The following is a 20,437-nucleotide window of genomic DNA, read 5'->3' as shown; positions in this document are numbered from 1 at the left end:
CAGAATAAAAGTAAGGATGATGATCCAAGTCCCACTCAGTCAACGCTCTTTTGAAAACTGGGTCACTATGCTTGCACTAGCTGTGGTGTGCAGCCTCTACTGCTTAGTATGTGTTTTATATTTTAGATTCAAAGTGTAGCTCTTGCTTAAAGACGTATCCTCTGTTGGTTATTCTCTGACCATGTTAAAAGGGAACTGAAAAAAAAATCTGTACTGTGGAAATGTATTTGGTGCTACAAGAGAAGTGTGAATGATTCAAACCACAAAATTTGATGTTAGCACCAGTTTTTATCCATTGTGTATCGTGCAAGGTTTCTGTTTTGTTTTGTTTTTTTTAAAGGTACTTGGTGTATGAGTTGTTCCCAGCACCTTGGAGAATTTGTCACGGTTCGTCCTACCTTGCCATCTTGTTGTAAAGCTGAACTGGTGGATCTCAATCAAAAACTTTTGGGCATGACTACATGCCTCCTTGGTGGTAGCAGGCTGTCTAAAATTATCCATCTATCTTCATCCACTTATCCATTTCAGTGTTCTGGGGCAGGGACTTGAGCCTATCCCAGCTGTCGTACAGCAAGACGCAGAATACACACTGCACAGGTCACCAACACCTATATACTGTAAGTGAGATGACAGTGTTAACAACTGCACCAAGATGCTGTTGTCTACATTTAAACCACAAATTTAATGTTTCATACCAATTTAATTTTAGTTTATTTTAATGTTATTATTTTTATGACTTTTATCATCCATTAAAATTTATTTAAAAAATATAAATGGCAAGTCAAGTTTTGCAAGTCTAATTGTGGTTTCACATTGCACTATTGGAATCAGCAGCAGCTAATCGTCATGACAGTTTTACTGCCCGGAGGAAGGCCTGTAATCCCAGAGGAGCTACGGGGGAGACAACAAGGCTTCAGAGGTCGAGCAAAGTAGACATCTAAGTTTAAATATAAATCACCTGTTCCAGCTATCATCACAGGGAATGTGAGGTCTTTGGACAATAAGATGAACAAAGTCTGTTAGGTGATTAAGACCCAGAGGAAATAATTTAGTAGTTTAATGTGTTTTATGGAGACAATGCTACTGTGCATTCACGCTTCTTCAGGACTTTTCAGGAGAACTTGGATTTTAATATGAGCAGTAACAAAAGGTATGAAGGGATTGCGGTAGTTATGATTGAAAAGCAGTGTAATCTCAGTTACTATGATGAAACATGTCTGTGGCCTGAAAATGGACCCAAAATGACCCCACTAGGTATATGTATCAGGCATTTTTGTATTCTCAAAAGTATCTTATATAGATGAACCAACCTTGAAGTATAATGTGTCTTATCAATTTACTATTACAATTAACTTTTTAAAAATGTATAAAAAAAAAAAAAGCCTACAAAGAACAAAATCTTAAAGAACAGCTTAAATTCTGCTTGTCATGTCTTCTGTCGTCTAAATTCATGTCATTTTGCGTGATCTAAATCTGAACAGGTGGTGAAAACATTGTGTACTTCAAAATCTCATTTATGAAACATCCAAATAACATTTAAGAATCCTTCAAACTAAATTTAGGACAGTTAATAATTTTGTAATATTTTAATTAGCAAATAAAGACTTTTTAAGGACTTGCAGATATCCTGAGTAACAGATACAACATCGCACATCATATTTATCTACATATGAGAACTAACATGTGGCAAAAGAAAAAAAAAAAAAAAAGGCAAATAGAACTTTGACTAAAATAGGAAGCGCAGTTCAAAATAAGGTTAATAAGGTGTATTTGTATAACTCTTTATTTAGTCCTGTTAACACACAAAAGATCTTTACACAATGATCGCACAACATCACAACAATGTGTGTGACGAGTACTGTTTGTGTTTCGTTGATATTTAGTAATGTGTCCTACAGGACATAGCTGGATTTATGATCAGCACCAGGTCACTGAGGTAAAAACCTATCAATTTAAGACTACCTGAAGCAGTAATTATAACATCATTCATTGCTTTTTTTGTATGTCTTATGTTCCCTTTTAAAATCAGGCCCGCTTTGCCTTATTGAATCCTTTTGCTAGGCTGAATTCAGTTATTTTTGGAGATGCCAGTTATTAACATAAAGCATTTTGTAATGAAGCCACTATTCCCAAAAGCCTTAAACCTTCATTATGGCTCATACATAAGTCAACCGAATAACCTAATTTCTTTCTATATTGAGGTAACACTAGGCTTGATGGCTCCACTTCTGATACTGCTCTAAGCTCAGTAGCATTTCTTTTGTCTGCCAAAAAAGCTAATTTAACCTCAGTTAGAGTGACCAGATCCAGTCCCTCAGCAGTCTGACGCTAATGTTTAATGGCATCATAAAGTCTTGTCTGGCCTGACAGCTTTCCAGGGAAAGACAGTCAAGTAAACAGCCAAAAGTCAATGCTGGCCTGAAGCATCCTGGGTACACAGGCTTCATTAATGTAAGACCACCACTCTTCTAAGTGAAAGAAATGAGCCACTGGGTAGGACAGATGCCCAGCAGGGAAATGCTTTCTTCTATCTGTGCTTAATCCAGTTCGTGACTGAAATGGCTATAGGTTCAGAGCATTTCACTCCCAAGAAATGAAGCCATTTGTGATGGCATCATTTTTATGCTCCTCACCTTTTGCCATCAATGTGGACAACACAAATAATTATCAAGAATGTACAGAAGTTTCACTAGAATTCTGTAGAGAAGCAAAATGCTGTAGTCAGTCAGGATCTCACTTCTGTTGAAAAGTTGTCTTTAAGGGGCCTCATAAGAAGCTTCTCAGACCTGCTGGGACTTGAAGAACCTTGTCTCTCCTTCACCAAAGCTTAGAAGACACACTTCACTCACTGTAAAACCAAGCACTCAGGTCGAGATTAAAGTAGGGAAGGAAGATGAGAAGGAACATAGTTGCAGATTCTTAACAGCACTCCCTGATGGAGGCAGACTACAGCAGCAATGGGAACAGAAGAACAACCCGATTAGGCTACCAGTCTGCATTTCAATCTTATTTAACACACTGGAAATACCCTTTTCCCTCTTATTCTAACATTTTCTTTTATGTTAGCCACATACATCTGTAAAAGTTCATTGCATCACACAGATAAGCATACTCATATTCGTCTGAGGACAGTTCAGCCTCTGAGACACATTTGTTAACACATCAAGCTTATTCTTGGTTTTACATTACTTTATTGTTCCCCCGACTTTTCCTTCAAAGAGCTTGTCCACTTGTACTTTAGTCAGTTATTTTCTGTATTTTATTGAATGGCAATTCCAGACCCAGAGAAAATGTTTGAACGTGATGTTTTTTCAGTCAAAGATAGGTATATAGGAAAATAGTCCTTGATTGCTGCCACGGCCCCTTTCAGCATCACTGATTTGTTGACTTCTGAAGTTTCTGTAAAAGGGGAAAAATTGCCTTCTCCAATCTTACTTACTCAGGATTATGCTCGTTTGTGACTTTTTGTTGCAAATGAACATAATCACACTGACTGGGAACAGTGTGCAATGGTAAATGGACTAGAGATGTTCTTGGCGACTAATTTCAGACTCCATTAAACTGGAGAAAAAATATAAAACTAATAGACTAGTGTAAAACTAGAAAACAATGAGAAAACAGTCAAAATTAAGAGCAATTAAACGGGGCTAGTTAAACTGTTTTCCAACCAAATACTGTATGTACTTATTTTGTATACATATAAGAGCCTTTTAAGAGTCAGAAACACATTCTTCAATAACCTAATTATATTTGAAATGTTGCTAAAATATGTGGCACGTACACAACACAACAGACACATTATGTCAGTTTACTTAGAAACAGCCAACATTACCTACCCTTCATTTTATATATCAAAAGCTTCATTATTACCACTTTTTTTTCTCTACAAACTACATCCCAACTTTGACTTGAGCGTCTTTAACACTGTGTGTGTCTGACATGGTGGTCAGCAACACTGGAGCAAAACAAGGGACCATCTTCTCCCCTTTCCTATTCACCCTCTACAACACAGACTTCAGCTGCTGCACCGACACCTGCACCTGATGACTCTGCAGTGGTTAGACGATGACGATGAGGCTGTGGTGGACTCCTTTGTCATATGGTGCAAGCACAATCATCTGCAGCTCAACGTAATAAAGACCAAGGACATGATTGTGGACCCTGTTTCAATCCAGGGAGTTGATATGGACATGGTGGAGGACCATAAATACCTCAAAGTACACACTGACAATAAACTAGACTGGGTTAAAAACAAATGCACTGTACAGGAAGGGCCAGAGCCATGACTATTTATGAGATGGCTGAAGTCTTTTAATCTGTTGGACAATGCTCAGGATTTTCTATGAGCCTGTTGTGGCCAGTGCCATACTGTCTGCTGTTGCATGCTGGGGCAGCAGGCTGAGGGTTGTGGATGCCAGTAAACTGATCCGCACAGCAGTAACATTGCGGAGGTGGAGCTGGACTCTCTAAAGGCGGTGTCAGAGAGGTAGATGTCGTTTAAGCTAAAGACAATATTCTCCCAACCACTCCATGACGTGCTGGCCAGTCACAGGAGCATGTTCAGTGCGAAACTGAGATTACCCAAATGCACCGCTGAACGACACAGAAAATCATTCCTGCCTGCGGCCATCTCTCTGTACAACTCCTCCATCTAAAAGCAGAAGTACACACTGCAGTAGTTGCACACCGTTAATATCTGCACAGTCTCTACAGAGAAAATAACATCAAGTCGGGATGATAAGAGGGGCACCTCAATTACAACTTTATCTATATTTAATTGTGTGTAATATATTGAGATATTTATATATTAGAGCTATTTTGCAATATTTTGGAAAATATTGTAATACTTGATTGGTACTTTAACTTGTTAGTTAATGTTCTTACTGTCTTGGAGCAACTGTGACCACATAATGTCCTCTGGGATTAACAAAATATTCTGTTTCTGATGAGTTTTATCCAATAACATAAAGCTTCCAGTCTTTTGCTGACAGCCTACTTTTTTTCCTATAGGCATTTTGATTACGGTCCAGTGGTTACAAATATCAAACGAAGAGTTAACTGTTACAAAAATAATACATTTTTTGGTCGATGATGGTCTTCTGACCTATCCGGAAACTTTCCTCCCTCTTTACCCACTGGCAGCTCAAATAAACACTGACCACTGACACCGACATCCCACACATAGCTTAAAATGGAACTAGTTAAACTGGCAACAGACCTTGGACTTCACTACTATGGCAGTGTTCCTGCTCCATTCATTAAAAAAAGAAATAAATAACACAACTAATTTTTTAAAGGCTTTGTAAGACCTCGATTTAAAAACAAAACTTTACACCAAAAAATAATAATTACTTCAGGTATGCAAATATTCAACAGTTTACTAATCCTTACAAAACTCTAATTTATGTTTTTCTTTGTCACACATAATAGCAAAGTGAGTCTCGTTGGCTTTTTTTGACTTAGTTCGACAAGGCGGCGTATCTGAGGATGTGAATTTGATTTGCAGTTTGAACAATTTACAGTGTATTATTATTTACTGTCATATTACATTCAGCCATAGTGCTAAAAAAATTACACTTTAGTTGTAGTCTAATCTGCATTATCATGAATAATTTCCTCCCAACTGTATAATAAATGTAGAGTTACATGAATGTCAGTGTTGGGGAGTAACGGAATACATGTACCACTGTTACGTATTTAAAATACAAAATATGAGTAACGAGTAACTACTAAAGAATGTAACTTCATGGGCAGTGTAGTCCGTGCTGCAGGGAGGATGGACTGCCATACCCGTTATGTGTTTGTGAGCGCGAGGGAGGGAGAAAAAGGACAGTCGAAAGGTACGAGCTGTCACCGAGCAGAAATGGGAGATGGAAGCATGTAAATATAATAATAACCACTGCAGCCAAGAAGAGTGCCTGACGAGCCCAGTTGTAAGTAAGCTATCAAGACTCGACTGTACACTGTGTTCGTGTTTTCCTCCGAAACAATAAGTTCCGTTGGAGCAGCCTTTCAACGCCTCTCTTTGTCTCTCGCTAGCAAAGTTGACCCAGACAACAAAGTAAAGCTAGTTTTCGGCTATGAGCCCGACATGGAACCCAACGTATTAGCCAGAGGTCCCTTTACTACGGTTTGGAGCCGCGGACCTGTTTTATATACACGTGAAACAGTTTTCTATACGACATCGCTGCAAAAAGTGCAGCCTTACCCTAATGTCCACCCTACTGTTGCTCATTTTATATTAAGATTTAAAAATCTAGTCGGTATTGGTATGGCGAGTAACCTTCAGTAAGAGTAATAATTCACACAGCAATCGTACATTCATGTAGTTGTAAAAAGCATGAGAATATAATAGGTAATCCAAAGTATTCAGAATACGTTACTCTCATTGAGTAACGTAATAGAATATGTTACAAAATACATTTTGGGGTATGTATTCTGTTATCTGTAATGGAATACATTTTAAAAGTAACCTTCCCAACACTGATGAATGTAGAGTTACATGTAGAGTTACATACTCATACAAGACCACTACCAATACATAACAGTGCTTAATGAGGCAGCAGCAATGAGGGAATACTGAAGCATAATCCGATTATTAAGTGATGACATGACGAATCCTACTTCCAGGCCTAAAGTAGTCTGCGTTTAATATGGCTTTTGTGTTGTTAACATGTTTAATGTTATGTATTTTCTTCTATTTAATCTCAAAAAGCTCCTAAAACAGTCAGTGATCACTGTTGACCTCCCTCGGCTTTTATTACCGCTAATCATTTATTTAGGCTCAGTTTTTAAAACGTTAGGATGTAACTACAGCCCAGCCCATGCAGCAGTATATGAATGACTAACCTGGTATTGTGGATGGATTATCTCAGTTGTTCTCCTGGCTGAAGTTTGGTCCTTTTACAGCACCCTGCCATGCGATTACATTTGTTCATGACCACCGAGAACACTCACGTTAACTTTTATCGAGTGGAAAAAAAGTTTTGTTTATATTATGCTAACATAGCTGTGTTGCTAGCGGTCACGTAGCACATCATTATATACCAGCTAGCCAAACTTCAGTAACCCTACAAACGTCACTGTTTAGTTTTCTGTCTTCATTTATGTTGGAAGTGATAACAGAGCTGTACGTTTTAATTTGTTTCCAAAACCCCGCAGTCAGGACATGCTATATTGTATTTAGATGGAAGCTAGCAAGCTAACTTCCTGCTAACTTCCAACTCCGTTAAATGTCATAAATTCCGTTTTCATGGATGCCTGGATGTTAAACTCAGTTGTTACACCTGGTAGAGCAGAACGCTGATCATTTTATTGAAGATGAAAGACTTTAGACAGTTTTTCAACTCTCAGTAATGCCACAGTGATCGTTTGATATATGGACCTGCAGCAGAGTTTAGGCCCAGACACGGCTAGTGACGTCAGACTGAACGATCGGATAGTTTTTTCTGCAGGGTCATAACCGAGTCATTGACAACTGCCCTTTGTCGATACTTGCCGACCTGGAGATTAATAAACCAGTTTCGGCTTTTATCTACAGGAAGAGCCCGTGTGGATTTTGTAGATTAAAATGGGAACACATGTAAACAGCAAGTTAGGATTCTTCACCTATAGTTTACACTGATATGACAGCCTGATAGAATAATACTAGAGTACAAACAAACAAACAAACAAAAAATCTGCCTGATCGCATAATCTTTTCTCATATTCTGCATCCGATTGCAAGTAGTTGCTGTTACTGGCTGACAAGTGCTTGACATGCAACACCACCAACCTCTGAACAACTACATTTAATCTCAAAGTGACTACATAGTTTATCTGGTGGGAGGCAACTTGTCAAACTCTCTGGCAAACTCTCCCAGCCAGATTGGATAAGGTTTTCAAATAATGGCTGTCTAATTTATAAAGTCTGACATTAATTGCAATTTCTCTTTGCAACAGCAGACTTGTGGAGTCGAGTCTGGTGTTTGGTATGCTGATTATATTCCTATATGCCAAAAACAAGATTACAAAGTGTCTGTGTCATTTTGCAGTTAAATAACTGTTGTAACATGTCTAGATATGCCAAGATTTTTGTTAATAGGTCTTCGAGAGTAACCTTGTTGATGCAAGAATTCTATTTCTTGCCCGTTGGCAGTTTTCATGGATTTGACTAACAAAATGGTAACAAATTGTGTTTATGCAACAGGCTGTGCCTAGTGTCCCTAAAGATATCATTTAAATCTGTTTTTTTCCTACAGTTTCTGTTGTGTGTAGACACAACCCTAGTTCATACCTTGAGTTAGGTGCCCATTTTAATGTTTGAATGTGTCATAAGTCAGTTAACCTATGATTAAGTGTTAAGTGGCTCGACAAACAAACACAAACCATTCTAAAAAATAGGCCCAGACAGCTTAGAGAAATACTGCTTAATACCAGTTTTTAAAAATACAGGTAAGTCTGGCTCTCTGGAAGCAATATATAAAGAAATGAGGGTTGGCTCAGGTTGCAGAATACTGTAGTTAATATCAATTTGTGTTTGATGTAAACTTCTGTGTATGTTGACGACAACAGGTTTGCAACTTTCACCAAAGTATCACAGTATTATTGTTGCATTATCACAAATACATTGCATGTATTTGCAAACTTGATCCCATTCAGTAGAAAAGTAACAGCAGACTTATCATCATCTAATCGTATTGATTGCAAGTTCAGTCACAATAATTTTGATTGTGCCATGGTCTTCAGCCATTGTTTTCCCTGTGTGACTGTAGCATTAGAAGAACTCTCTTAATACTCGTAATTGTAATCAACAGCCAGTGTGGCAGTGTAGTTCACTCTGACACGAACAGCACGCCCAATCTGATCCCACAAGTGCCTTGTTTTTCCAGTGAGGGACATGTCGCCCCACACCATGATACTGCCTCCACTAAACTCTGTTACCCTATTGGTCCAGCAATCAGGATAGAGTTCTCTACATCTTCTCCTTCAACCCTTAGATGCAAATGCCATAGGCAGAATCTGGACTCATTGCTAAACAGCCCTAATCAGGTGCCAGTCAGAACTCTAACTGTCAGCACCTGATTGTCTACGGTACCAGAAGGTCAAAACAAGATGCAATAGTAGAATAAGCTGTTTTGGTCCAGACAGGTAAGTTTTTTAATTGGTGCAACCCACATACTCAGATGTGGTACTATTTAATGGGAAATGGACAGGCTTTCCAATACCACAAATAACTACCCAAAGAATGAGTATTACTTTAATAAACAAAACTTTGCCAGTTATTGACAGTATTTTAATCTAGAGGAAATAAAACTCACAAAAAACAATTTTAAATTACAGTCCTGATTTATTCTTTTATTGAGCGCCAAGATTTTCTATATACAGGAAAACCCTGTGTATGTTACTAATATTTCTACCAGCATTACTACATAAAAGAAGAAATTTAGCATCTTCTTAAATGACTCACTGATACCCTGGAGGACAGTGATTTCCAAAGTGTGGGCCATGGAGGAACTAGCTAATGACAACTTTAAGAACTAATGAAAACTTAAGAACTGTGCACCAGGAGCTTCATGCTACAAGTTTTCATTATCAAGTCAGCTCCTGTAGGTGTAAAGTGGTTACCAAGTATTTTGTCTATTTTTTGTTTTTCTTACTAGCGGCAAAGAAGCAGCTATCAGGTGGCAGAGGCTTGTTAATAGGAAATCAACCTAAATAAGCAAATAGTGATCAAAATGAATGCACAAAAACACAATGAAGGAATTACTTTATGTTGAGCTCATGTTATAATCGGCTTGGGTGGATTTTTAGATTTTGAAACTGGGCCGTGGCAGTCTTGGGAATGTCTACTGTAGGAAATGATGGCGAAAGATTGTCGCTGAAATTCTTACATCAACCACCATAACAGACACAACCAATACCTAATGGTTTACACTGAAAGACAAAGAAAGAAAGAAAAGAAAAGAAAACCAGATGGGGAAGAAAGAAAAGCTTATATTCAAAGGTAAAGTTTTCTGAGAGGGTACTTGCTCACTGCTGATTAGAATACTGTTTGCATTTCAGTCTTAATTATTGAATGTGACTTCCTGTAGTGAGCAGATTTCCTGCTGTATCAGTGCCCATACCTGAATTTAATTTGGCCAAACAGGGTAAATCAATGGCATCTCAGTTAGAAATATTGGACTGCATTACTCTTGTAGGGCTCAAACTTCTGATTTAATAAGACGGGTGCTTGTGTACATATAAATTTGCTTCGGTGCAGCTTTGAGCAAATATTCAGACAGTTGATCTTAAAAATCCCTTTTGATCTCATAGTGAAAACGCAGCCAGCATTAGCTCATGGTCACACAGTATGCCACTGATAACATGTTTTTCTGGTTGATCTCTTAGCGGACAGTCCCTTGGGCCTCTTCTGATGTCCCTCTGACACTATCTGCTATACTGCAGTCAGACAAGCACACTACATGACTAGTAAATCAACCAGGAGAGACCATTTCCCCCACTGATAACATCTCACTGCTGCTTTTCTTCTCACTATAGCATTCAGCAACCGCTATTCAGTACTTCATCCTATTCATTCACGTTCCACAGAGGATAGGAGACAGACAGAGTGTGTGCCACATGCATGTAAAAGCAGATGATTGTGAGACTCATCTGATAATCCACTCAGAATGCTGGTTCGGTAGTACTACAACAGTTAATAATGTATATTGGTAGAACTGGATAAAGGTTCAAAACCAAGCTAACATGTGGAAGCAATAAAGGGAAATTACAACTCTGTAAGACTCTGTACAAATGTCTTGCTTTGACCCTAGCTCAGGTATGGGCAACATTTTTCTCTGCATGGCCAAACCTGGTGTGCACCTACCTAAAAATGTAGCTAAAGGTTGCGTCAACGCAGCCCACAACTAGGGCTGTTCGATATAACGATATATATCGGATGACGATATAAAAATGTCTATCGTTTCATTTTACGCAATCATTTGTTTCGTGGTGTCGCAAAATAAACTGTTTACAGCAATATTTTTTCATCGTTTTGATGGTCACTGTAGTGGCTATATTCATTTCTTAAAGTTCTCTCTTTCTCTTATATTTAATATAACCACACTACGGACGGACAAGCGCCTGTTTTTATGCGTTGTGGTTAGCAACAACGACGGTAACAGCATCGCGTGTCCGCTTGTCTATGTTCCACATAAACCTTTCACAATAAAGCTCAAGATCCTGTTGAGATTTTTCAAAATAAACTGAACCACGTGAAAGAGCAGATTATTTACGGATGAGAAGCAAAAAAAATAGCCTCCAGGTGCTAAAAAATAAGCCTTAGACTCAAACGTTAGAACAGGCTTTTCCCCGCAGCACGCCGTATAATAAATACAAAGAAAACGGCGGCTGTTACAACTTATGTCTAAAAATGTATCGTTTCATGCATCGGTTAAAACACTCGACTCCAGCTACATGACGCGCAGCTGGAAACACTTCCCGCAAGTCGAGCTGCCCGAGATTCACAGAATTTACAGAAAATGTTACATTTTTGTGATTTATATCGTTATCGGGACGATAGAATTCTTATATCGGGATATGAGATTTTGGTCCTATCGCACAGCCCTACCCACAACTATTATGATTGGCCAGTTCAGTAGCATAGATCCCTTCTGTGCAATTCCAGCTACTTTTCTGCCACATTTTTTGAATTTCTCAGTGAGGGAATAACACATAAAGAATAATAATCACAGCATCAATATAAGCACTCATAAATGTCAGCAAATTGGGACATTATTGAAACTGTCAGAATGGATGTACGGGAAAGTAAAAAGAAGTGGAAAAAGAAGAGGAATAAATATGTTTTCCCCTGACAAAAAATGACTTGCACAAAGACGTCCGCATTTTGGTTGTTTCTATCATGTCTGGCAACGCACACAAATCACCAGGACACGACCGCAAGGTAATAAACACATAATAGACCAGAACTCAAGGCATAATCATTCCAAACAAATGGTCACCAATGTGAGGTTAGGTAATGTCAAACCCTAAAAGTCTGGAATGGCTGGAACGGTACTGAAGTGGCTTTGCTCATAAAAAGAAAACAGGCTTCTGCACAGCTAGCTAACAAAATACTGGTTTCAGCTGCAGAATGATAAATATGACCTTGACCATGCATTTGAGTAAAGACCCCTTAGATTATCATTGTGTGCAAATTTCACTGAAATCTGAACAATACTCTGGGAGTAGTAGTGATTCTTGTTAACTGTAGACAGAGGCACAATGGCATCAGCTCATTGGTCCTTTAGCTGGACGAGCTAATCAGAAGTTACAAGCCTGGGTGTTACTCAGTGACCTCAGTAATTTAATAAAAAAAACATGAAGGCGATAAAAATCACTCTTGCCTTCAACGATCTGATTACTTTTAAGAACTTTTAAAAAAAGCCACAAAACAGCAACAACTTATCTAAAGCTCCACTCTGAGGCTCACAACCAGTGTGAGGACAGGATAGCGACTTTAGCTTCTCCAACTTATTCCCCAGTCATTCTTAAAAGTGAGTTGTTTAAAGTTCTTTTAATGACTTGCAAAACATTAAATGGCTTAGCCCCAACCCATTTTGTAGAGGTACTAATCCCAGCTCGTATCCCACGGTCCTCCAATACTCCCCTGCTGCTCTCGCACCAGAGAGCCCATAAACAAGCTGGTGGCGAAGCCTTTTCTGATTAAACACTCGAAACCTGGAATGCTTCACCATCTCATGTTAAAAAGCCACATTTTAAAATTTTGCTGTGCTTTCTAAAGTATAGCAAAAACAAACAAATTAGATTTCTTCCAAGTCCATTCACAACTTTTAACATCATCTTTTTGTCCAATTAATGAAACCACTATATGAACCACACTTTGCAAAACTTTAAATGAAATACAGATAAATCACCTGAATAACTAACTACCCACATCAGCCAATTATCAGTTATCAATGTCAAATATTTTTTGTTTTCACATTATTTTGTACTAGCTAAATGCTTAAAAATTGGGATGAAGAGCTGAAACAACCATTAAATGTTTCAAGATTAACTATCCTTCTGCAAAAATGGGAACAAATAACTACCCAGATAAAACAAATAAAATAACAATACAATATAATACAACTTTATTTATATAGCACATTTAAAACCAAAGGTATTCCAAAGTGCTTCACAATAATACAATAGACCAAAATAAATGTATATAAAAGTAGGGCAGGGCAATTAATTTTCTTATCATTGCCTAACATTATACCGGTATTACCGTGAACAGTATGATATGGCCCAGCCCTATATAGAAAGGCAGTAACAAAATACAAAACAAGCACTAACACTAACAGATGGGAAGCACTAATTAGACCAGAAGTGTGGGCTCAATAAAGTAGGTATCAGACCTCAATTCAGAGATAGGGTCAGTTCACATATATAAAATATCAACTAGGAGGCTAAACAAAGATGCAATAATAAGATTAAAATAGATGAGATGAGGGCACTAGCTAGTCGGGAATGCCAGATTAAATAGGTAAGTTTTCAACCATGATTTGAAAGATTGGATAGAGTCCGAGACACGAATAGTAGCAGGAAGGCTGTTCCAGAGGTTAGGTGCAGCTTAGATAAAAGCATGATCGCCTCTGGTCCTCAGCCGAGACCTAGGTTGCACCAAGAGTAATTGACCTGATGATCTTAGCGCTCGACTAGGAGTATACAGAGTTGGAAGAGAAGGTTATCAGCTCTGTGGTCTTATGGTCTGACATAGGCTGATGTTATTTGACAAGTGCTGCCAGAGCTCCAGGAGTAAAGTACCAGCTTTTTTTCCTCTGATTATTTCCAGACTTAAGAAGGTGCTGCTGCTCATTCCTGACAATGCTGAGAACTCAACGTGTTTTTACCACTCAGAGCACCGACTTCTGGAAAAAATATTTTAACTTTTAAAAAAAAAAAAAAAGGAGTGCTGCAAACAGGATTTCACTAATCGCAGAGCAACAGCAGGAGCCACAACTAGAATTTCAACAGAAGCATGTTTTAACCACTGAAAAAAAAAAAAAGAGAAAAGAAAAAGATGTTAGTGGAAGCAGCTTTTTTTTAAACATTTGGGCTCCGTGACCCTGTCACTCTCCTCTCTGCAGACCCTCCCTTTCAAACACATGTAAACTGTCTATCTCATCTCTAACCAACACTCATCCCTTTGTACATCAGCATGTTTATTCATGACACGACTCTCACTGTGGCACATCAAGAGGTTGCTTGAGGAAGAGTGGCGGGGTGCTGTGAATTTCCACGTTGACAACATGTCAAAGGAAGACAGACACAAAGGAATAAAAAATGCCCAAATTCAATTGCTGCACAACGCTTGGGATCGTGATATAAAATGAACAGAACAGTCAAAGCATTAGACTCGATATGTGCATCGGAGGTACATACAAATCACCTCATCCAGGTGACGGCTGGAGTACTACACATTTCATAAAAATAAACACACTATTCTCCGTCGCTGATTCACAGAGACAAGCCTACATAAAAAGACAAAGCAGATCAAAGACGTGCAGAGGAACAATGTCACATCCTGTAGACAAATATGGCAAACCTTGGGACCATACTGCCTGTGGCAGTGCATGCTATCTGTAGCTTAAAGCTATGAAATCTTGCCTTAATTTGCCAAAGGTGGGCAGAGCAGGAGGCAGAGAGGGAAGACACTGTGACTGTGTGACTCACTGTGGGGTTTCAGCTCCTGCTTCTATGTTAGTCTTGTGTTTGAACATGAAGAGCTGAGGAAATAGCTCCACTTCTGCAACGCTAATGGGGCCTAAGGTTAGACATGTTGAATAAGTAATATGGGGAAAGTAACACCACCATGGCCAAGGAGTGTCTTCTAAGCCTTTATACATAATTCAATCAAAAAATGAAAAAGAGGCTCTTTTCTGCAACAGAAGGTGGTGTCAGGTTGTTGCATATTTTCTAATTCAGCCAACTTTGTCAGTGGCAGAAAGCAATATTCTATTTTCTAACAAGGGGAAGAATGTTGAATAGTAAATTTCAATCTCTGAAAAAAGAGGCCAGTTGAGGATAAAAGATGCCAATTCTGCCTGAATGTGTGCGTGAGTGGCGGAGGTGTTTTGGCTCTAAGGAGGAAGGCCGGCTCGCTGAGTCTGATGTAGTGCTACTGTATCGCTACTGAAGGATTTACAATAATGTCACAGCCAAGTCTGAGAATCGCAGTAAGAGGGGGAAATTTAATGCAGAATCGTATTATTATACTGACATAAACATATGTGCAGATGCACGGCCCACGCACGCACAAATGTGTGCACATACAAAGACACACAAAGAGTGGAATTATTGCGGTGTGAAGCTATTTGAATTTAGAGCATATCTAATCTTTATATCATCCAAAATATGAACCACTGACTTCACTGCCACAGAGAGTGGGCAGTTTGCTGTGCACAAACACACACACACACACACACACACACACTACCACGCCCCCAAAACACGCTCAAACTCACATGTAAATATGTCTATATATACACGACATGGACAAATATGTAACAAATGCTTGTGGAGTGTCTAAAAAAAATGAGCTGTTGAGCTGAATTTTGGAATGCTTCACACAGGAAATGGTGCTTCACTTTTGAAGAAAGCAAAGAAAAGTCCTCAAACATCATCATCATTCACATCATTCACAGCCCTTCAGTTAATTGGGTCTTAATCCTTCCATCACACAACCATAATCCCAGATCAAAATACCTTTACAGGTCAAAGGCCCGGACTTCTGCATAGCAATAAAGTCGAGAGGACACTTAAGACCAGCGTAATTAGACTCCAAACTTTAAGGTCTGGTGCAGGTACGTATATTAGGGAGCCAAAAAAGACCCCACAAGTCAAGGCTGTGCAGTTTGTGGACTACCAGAGTTACATTTGATCTGTGAAAATGTCCAGCACTAAAGCCTAATATTCAGTCACCACCAGAGAGTATCTTTAACCCTGTTTGATCTTCTGTGCCCTAGCGAGTCCACAGAGAAGCACATGCTCTATCAGATTTTGAGTATTTTCAACATAAAGCCAGTTCAGCGTTGCAACAGGGATTTAGTGTGAAACTTCCACTGCATGTCATTCACAGCGTGCAAGCAGCCAGTCAGCAGGTTTACAGCTGAGTAAATTCAACACTTTGTTGCAAGACACTGAATTTGAATTTGAATAGAGGTGCAGTGATACAGAAATTTTTACAAATAACAGGAATACAGAGGGGGACGCAGATGTTTTGAGACTTTTTTGCTCTGTGTTAGTAAGCTGAGGCATCACATTTATTATCATCAAAAACTGTATGTCAGTTTTCATCTTAACCCTTCACCTCCCACTGTGGATTCAGCCTTTTCATTTCTTTTTCTTAAATTCCTTCATAGTGACTCGACACAGCCGGCAGTTTTGTTTTAAATAGTTACTGAATTATTATAAGGGGAGAAACTTTGTTGCCATATGTTGTTCTAGTATGGATGGCATAAACAGTTAAATATACTTACATAACCTAATGCCATATATATTTAAAAGAAAACTGAATATCTCAAGAAATAAATCTAGAGATTTCCTAAATGCAGAAGGGCATAAATGATATAATGCCACGGTTCTTAAAGTGGCATATTTCTGAGTGGGCTGCAGCTGTTGCCTGCTGGGGCACAGGTTAGTGATTGGTAACAACACAGCATCTCAAAAAACAGCAGCTAACTGGCGTTGCATTACATTAATATATTAGAATAATAATTTATTTAACCAACATGTATTTCTAGGGCTGGCTAGTGAGAGCTTCAACATTTATAGCAATGTTCCATTTCCAGGTCCAGGCCTCGTCTGTGCTGGATGAGGTGCTCATCTTTTTAGCGTGCTGCTGTGCTTTGTCCCTTGTTATCTACACAGACACAAGTCCCCAAAAAACGATTCAGTTGCCATTCTGCCCCTAGAGTTTTTATTAGCACTATTTATGTGTTGCACTTTAAGGTCAGTTTTTAAGAACTCACAGCATACCACAAAACCCCTTTGTCCTGGATTATTTTAGCACTTCAATCAAAACCACACAGCAGCATATTAATAACAAACCTGGTGTTCATTTTGGTAAAGTTTGGTCAATTTTCCATGTCTTATTTGCGCCATACAATGGCATCTGTCGCTGCCCATCAGATGCTCTCAACATGGACTATCACTGAGAACAATTTAACCCTCATCCTGATGTGTTAATACAACCACAGCTATCTACTTAAACAGCAGGTAACACATCGTTACACAATACACCAACTAGACAAACTTTATAAGCCCTCAACTGTTTTTCAATTTTCATTAATAGTTCGCATCCATCAGTTAAAAGCACTACTTTTCATTTTAGTTGTTTTAGAAATACTTCAGTCAGAACATATATAACAGATATATCGTCTTCAGAGGTCTACTTGCTTTAAACTGCGCAATCACTTCAAGTGCGATTGGGACCGCCCAAGTTATTATAATAAAAGGTAAAAACACATAAATGAAGATGTAAACAAAACAAAACAAACATTTCAACAAGTTAATTGAACTCATTCATTTATCCTCCTTTTTCCCCATTTTAATTTTTATTTCTGCATGGATGTATTTTAAGGATTTTTTTAATCTCTCCAAATGTTTGTCGTTTTACTGGCACTACAAAAGTTAAACTAAATTGAAAGTGTGGGCACAAAAATAGAAACGAAAGGAAGAAAATGTGACTTACCCAAGGTCTTTTAAACAGTGAACACTCAAATTGGGTTAGAAATTAAAGGTTTTATTTGGACCATCCAAAACATCCAAGAGACCTTGGTGATATCTCGGTGATATCTGTGAAGTGTTTTCTTTACTAGGGCTACATTAAAAAATTATAACTCTGGATAGTAATGTCAGGACTTCCTGAACTAGCCAGCCATAACAACAGGCCTATTCTAAGTAGTATATTTAACATTTCTTCTCACCAAAAGGTTGACTTTTTACTTAATTTGCTCCACAGACTCTGATATTTGTAGAGATGCTGCAACAATGATGATCAGATTTTGTCTTGTGGGCCTCTGTTATAAATTATCAACAGTTCTGTAACCCCTGCACTACACCCAAGGGTGGGTAGGTAGAATTGAAACCTGCATTTCACGTGAAAAAGTGTGAATATGCAGCGCAACCTCTGTTAATAAAATAGAAAATAAAATAAAATAAAGGTACAATATCAGCACAAAATCCATAAAACATTAAGTGATATGCTTTATGGCGGTTCAGTCTCTTTAAAGATCATACACAGATCCTTTGCTCTTCTAGAGCAGTGCTCCTTATCCAGTAACAACATTCATTTCTTTGGTATATTCAGACTCCGTTATTGTCCTTAGTTGTAGTCAGTTTACTTGTAGGTCAATATGTCATAAAGGGGGGGCGATCGTAGCTCAAGAGTTGGGAGTTCGCCTTGTAATCGGAAGGTTGCCAGTTCGAGACACGGCTCCGACAGTCTCAGTCGTTGTGTCCTTGGGCAAGACACTTCACCCGTTGCCTACTGGTGGTGGTCAGAGGGCCCGGTGGCGCCAGTGTCCGGCAGCCTCGCCTCTGTCAGTGCGCCCCAGGGTGGCTGTGGCTACAATGTAGCTTGCCATCACCAGTGTGTGAATGTGTGTGTGTGAATGGGTGGATGACTGGATGTGTAAAGCGCTTTGGGGTCTTTAGGGACTAGTAAAGCGCTATACAAATACAGACCATTTACCATTTAAAGCTAAAATCAGTTTTGTTTCAAGTTCTGGCAATTCAAGCAAAATAACTGCAGTAACTGGGTGATTGTCCTACCATAGTGCTCCCGCCAAACTGAGGTCTGTCTTCTTCTTTCTGAAGATTGGTAACTTGCCATCACTAGAGATAAGCCAGAGTCCAAGGTCCAAGACACAGTATCCTTGAGAAGTCTCAAAAACCTGGCACAGACACCAACAGGACTGTTATTGTGGGTATTATTGCAGAGTATATCCTGAATAGTAAACTGATAAGCACCCAAAACTCACCAGAATTGTAATGTAAATAGATATTTAATCAGTTTTGTTTATTGGGATTTCATTTCTTCATATTATTAATAAACAACCAGAAATATGGAAATGTTCATATTTCTATTTTAAATAAAACTGACTTTGCACGAACCAGTGTGTGAAGTGACCCCTCAAATTATATGGCAGGGAAACACCTGTATGGCCATAAGCTAATCAATAACCCTTAACATGACACTGCAGTTCAATCAGCTATTAAATGCGTTTTCATTTTAATTCTGAATTTTAAAACGTAAACCATAGAAATTGTACACAGAATACATCTATCATGAGCTCAGGAACAGTACAAAATGTATGCTAAAATAACATAAATATCAAAAATATACATACAAATTAAAAAATATTTTAAGTGATTATACACAATGTCTTTTACATATTTTCTTATGGATGAATAAAATCATCATTTAGGCTTTAAGCAAGCAGAATACTTTCCTTACAGCTAAGGATAAAGCACCATTAGACATTGCAGAAGCGTTCAAAGATTTTACCTGTAATATCTTGACAGTAAATTTTCACAGGTGTATTATTTAGGTCACGCAGTTGCTATGCATTGCGTTAAAACACCTATTTGAACACAAATGAATCACCTTTCCAAAATGTTTACACGCTCTTTCCGCATCAGAGCTAAGAAGTTTTCGCTAACTCAATTCCGTTGGTCTTGCTAGGCTGGATGGGCGGGGCTTTACGCATTTCATTCAACAGGAAATTTTTCCTTCTCTAACCAATCAGACACCGAATTCGACCTGACAGTCAATGATTGACCAACCACGAAATAGTCCAAAATAAAAGAACACTTTATGAAATTTGTTTCTCCAGTGGATTATACATATATAAAAAACAAATGTAACACTGACACGAATGCCCTCTTTTATGCAAGGACACGCATGGTGAAACACAAAGCCCCAGAGCCTAAGAGCTGCATCATTACCAAACAATATACCTTGTATTTATTAAGTCCAGACGCTTTTCTTTGCAAGCTCCTTTGACTACGATGACCTGGATGACTGAGAACCTTCACAGACACCTTGTATTTATATTTAAACATACCTTTATGTTGGTAAAATATGTCCTGTTTGTGTTGTTGTATAACATTGCCATATGTTACAGAAAATGCTCCATGCGATCGGATTATTTTGAGATCATGAAAGGTCTCTGAAAGTCACCATTTCGTAATATTAGAAATTATGATGAATTTAAAACAGCCTTCTGCAAACCAGATTTCGTCTTTTTTCCTGCTTTCAAAAGATCTGCATCAGTGGCATGAGACATTTACCACACCTCTCTTCAGTAGCTTCAGGTACATCTTCATCTTGATGCCAATATAAACACCAATATGAAATAAAATGATGAGCTGAAGGCCACATAGATGCACTTCTTAATGACTGTAT

The 20,437-nt window shown here is 38.5% G+C and overlaps 1 long non-coding RNA gene across 2 annotated transcripts in view; it reads right to left on the bottom strand.

Moving 5' to 3' along the window:
• Window positions 1-19,648, bottom strand: part of LOC120721344 — a 164,357-nt gene extending 144,709 nt beyond the window's left edge. For both annotated transcript variants that reach the window (XR_005693154.1, XR_005693155.1), the window contains exons 1-2: window positions 19,538-19,648; window positions 18,802-18,923 (exon numbers count right to left, since the gene is read on the bottom strand). This is a non-coding gene — a long non-coding RNA (uncharacterized LOC120721344). The remainder of the gene's footprint in view (window positions 1-18,801; window positions 18,924-19,537) is intronic.
• Between the last annotated feature and the right edge of the window lie 789 nt (window positions 19,649-20,437).

This window comes from Simochromis diagramma, unplaced genomic scaffold (genome assembly GCF_900408965.1).
Source record: "Simochromis diagramma unplaced genomic scaffold, fSimDia1.1 OVJJ01000603.1, whole genome shotgun sequence".
NCBI classification, from domain to species: domain Eukaryota; kingdom Metazoa; phylum Chordata; class Actinopteri; order Cichliformes; family Cichlidae; genus Simochromis; species Simochromis diagramma.
Note: the sequence above shows the minus strand (reverse complement) of the source record. Positions and strands in the feature narration are given on the sequence as shown.